Below are 4,067 nucleotides of genomic sequence, written 5' to 3' on the forward strand. Positions count from 1 at the left end.
TATCTTGGCTTGTTTTAAATATTGATCTGTTGGCCATATAACAACGTTTCCCCGTTTGTCTACTGGGAATACTCACTGTGAAATTAACACCTTGTAAACATTGGAAAATTTTGTTTCCTCCCATGAAAGCTGGTATATCTCTAGGATTGCTGAATTATCTTTGAATAGTGACTCTGCTAAAATGTGATATAACCACAGGATATCTACATTTGGGAACAAATGTTTATTAGAATATTGTGTGCTTTTTCACTGCACTGAATCATATATATCCAGTATTGGGGATTAATCCCTGTTAGACTATCATATCTTTTGTGTGTTCCTCATTGCACTGAATCTTATGTATCTAGTATTGGGGATCAATCCCTGTTAGACTATCATATCTATTTACTTTACTTACATCACTGCCTGATTTCTCTTGCTCTCCGTATTATAGCAATCAGCACAAATGGGGCTCAATGCTCTGTTCTTATACCAACAACAATTCAGGCATTTATGATGTGTTTAATAGAAGTGATTTGTATGAGTACCCGCACACTGGAATTGACTGCACAGACTGCCGATTTACCCACCTACGGTCAAACCGCACCGAGTATGCCCAATCTCGTCTGATCTTGGAAGCCATACACTGCAGGGCCTGGTCAGTACCCGGTTGGGAGACCAACAGGGAATACTAGGTACCGTAGGTATTTTACTCTCCAGTCATTTGTGTCCTTTCGGTTTTCTGTGCAGATCCAAGTATCCAATCTCTACTCTCATTTAATTGTGATAGTCTGACAGGCTACAGCTGAACCTAACGGAGTTACCTTAGTCCCAAAAATGTTCTCAATTAAGGAAATTCCTAGGCCATTAAGGGAATTAAAATAATTTCGCTCACCTAATTCTTATCGCCAGAAATTGCAGCAATTATGCTTTGAATAATTATTTATCTATAATTGCCTTCTCCCTCTCCTTTTAAGTATATCTCATAAAAGTTAAGTATTAATATATACGTTCATATCTTATCATCTTATTATAATTTTTTCATAAGTGTGCCCTGAAAAAGATATATATAGCTGCCTTTGTCTTTTTGCTCTTATAAAAGACCACACCCCCTGTTATAGTTTACAGTACTATTCCCCGGGAGCACCACCAACCCATTGCTGAATTCATATACTGTCTGTAGTAAGCGTGATGTTGGTCTAACAAACATTATATAACCATTATACCAAATTGTATTCTGTGCAGATTTTACACTTTGTTAGGGAATTTTTATTCTAGTCAATTTTGTATTTTGGACTAATTGTCCTTATTGGAGCACTCCAATATTTACAAATATTTGTGGAGAGTGCAGACACTTGGAACATATATATATATATATATATATATACATACACACAGCAGATCCGCCACTCATTGCTTGAATCATAAGATACCCTGACAAAAATGCTGCTGCATTGAAACATTGCCTGTAAGGTCGCTGTCGTATTTTTATTACTGTGTGCAGCAGATGAAACTCTTAACCGGCTCTTCACTGATGCATAACTGGGAGAAGGCATGGCCATTGTGAGTCTGCTGGAACATCCCTGTCTCCTCCCAATATTGCATATGTGAAGAGCCAGTCAGGGCAGTGCATGGTATAGCACGCTGAGGCAACAGACTTTTTAAAGGACAAGTCACTGGATATCGGAGGTCAGCGCTCCCCCTCCCCAGCGCCTGCTCATCTGTCATATTTTAAAGGGGGATGCTGACCCCTTGCCCCCCCCCCCCCCTTCCCGTTTCTGCACCACTGGGCCCATGTTCAACACACATCCTGTGTATGGAGGTCAGGGCTCTATGTTAGTGGGGCCCAGCAGGGATCACTCTGGTCCCCCACTGGGCCAGTCTGACCCTGTCTAGTGAGGTACATGCATAATTATCTCTTAAGTGCAGCCAGTCCCTTATGAAACATAGATTGCTTGCCTAGTAATATGTTTGCAGTTTGGGGAAGTTGAATCTTACTTTTACAATACAATATAGATAATTTTATTATGGCTATTGCTTTGTTTTGACTAATGAATCTTCAAAATTCATAGTTGAATAGCATCTCATCTTTGGAATTTAAAAGCAGTGGGAGGTTCTGAGGGTGTAATTGTTTTAGAAAGGACTAGCCATTCCCATGTAGGGCAATTTTATATTTTTGCAGTTATTCATTTGTTTTCTAAGACGATCTTGATTAACCTTTTTTATATTGAGAATATAAATTTTGCAGGTGTTTGGCAAGTGCCCACCTAAATGTGTGAAGTATGCCTAAATCCATGACAATTTAATATTTCTGGCTACTGTGGCTTGGTTTCCAGGCTCAGCAATATACTGTAGCCACATATTTTTCTTGGTTCACTGTAACCAAAGTTCTTTATCTTTTCAAATATTAATTTGAGAGATTGCCAGAGATTGAAAATGTAAAGTAGTAAGTAATTTGCAAATGTTGCGAGTTTGGTCTAGATATCAACTATGGTTACGCCTATAAATGTAAAAGAAATTTAACCGTAGTGTTTTCTAGGGTGCTGTCAGTTTTTGTACTGGAAGAGTCATGTAGCTAAAACCTTCCGACATTTCCTCACTGTCGGATGATTCTGCAGGGGGAGATAATGAACAATGTTGATCCACACAAAGCACTTTGTCTTTAATTGAAACTTAGATGAAGTTTGTTGGGTATAAATTTGTTTCCCTTTATTTGCAGGTTGATGAAAAGCGATTCATTCTTCCACAAACTGTACTTTGCAAGTTTTACCAGTGGCAGGACAGCCTTCTGAATGTGCGTAACAGCATCCTGGAAGCATGGATCTCTGGGTGCCAGCTGTCAGGGGGGCACCGAGGAACAAGTAGAGTGACAGGCGCCACAGATGAATCCATCCATAACTGCTGCCTGAGCTCTGTTGATCACTGCAGTGTTGCAGGCCGTGGTTATGAATGGATTTATCTGTGGGGTCTGAGGAGCTGCTGTTGCTTCATATTTCAGTACCACCACCAGCTGATGCAAACATTTTTTGGTTTATTGCAACACAATTCTTGGGAGATCATGATGTCATGCTGTGCCACAACACTGAATGAAAGAGGAGCTGTGACATGAAGAAAAGTAGCCAGAACACATGTAAGAAGGTACGTATCTGTGAGCTGGAGCCAAAGGGACGCATGGTCTAGAGCTGGATAAACACTGCGGGCTGAAGAGAAACTAAGGAGAGATAGCAAAATGCTTAGGAGACACTAAGGGACTGGAGAGACACTATGGAGAGATCAAAAGCAGCAGGAGAGACACTCGGGGGCAGAAGAGACAGAAGGAGGTTGGCTGGAGCTAGAGATATACTGGGAACTGGAGAGACAGGATGGGGCTGGCTGGAGCTAGAGTGACACTGGGGGGCTGGAGACAGAAGGAGACTAGCTGGAGCTGGAGAGACACTGGGGAGCTGGAGAGACAGAAGGGAGCTGGCTGGAGCTAGAGAGACAGAAGGGAGCTGGCTGGAGCTGGAGAAACACTGGGGGATTGGAGAAACAGAAGGGAGTTGGCTGGAGCTGGCGAGACACTAGAGAATGGGAGAGACAGAAAGGGTCTGGCTGGGGATGGAGAGACACTGGCTGGCTGGGAACCGAAGGAGCCTGGATGGTGAAGGAGAGGCACTAAGAGGGCTGGAGAGACAGAAGGGGGCTGGCTGGAGCTAGAGAGACACTGGGAGCCTGGAGAGACAGAAGGGGGCTGGCTGGAGCTGGAGAGACACAAGGGGATGGGAGAAACAGAAAGGGGCTGGCAGGCTGGAAACAGAAGGAGCCTGGATGGAGAACGAGAGGCACTAAGAGGACTGGAGAGACAGAAGGGGGCTGGCTGAAGCTGTAGAGATACTGTGGTACTGGAGCTGCAGAAACATGGGAGGGGCATATATCAGCATGTATTTTATTGCACACTTACAGCTGATTCATGCTGTATTCAATGATTTTAGCATGTGTTTCTGAAAGTTCAAGACTTTAAGCATATTGCTACAGCTCTGTCAGCATTATTTCTGGTTTATAAGCACATCTATGCAACTTTCCAGGTGTGACAAATGCAATTTTCTGCT

General features: G+C 42.7%; 1 pseudogene; it reads left to right on the top strand.

Moving 5' to 3' along the window:
• The first annotated feature begins 567 nt into the window (after positions 1-567).
• LOC134964876 (5S ribosomal RNA) lies at positions 568-686 on the top strand (annotated as a pseudogene).
• Positions 687-4,067: the final 3,381 nt, after the last annotated feature.

Source organism: Pseudophryne corroboree, chromosome 9 (genome assembly GCF_028390025.1).
Source record: "Pseudophryne corroboree isolate aPseCor3 chromosome 9, aPseCor3.hap2, whole genome shotgun sequence".
In the NCBI taxonomy this organism is placed as follows: Eukaryota; Metazoa; Chordata; class Amphibia; order Anura; family Myobatrachidae; genus Pseudophryne; species Pseudophryne corroboree.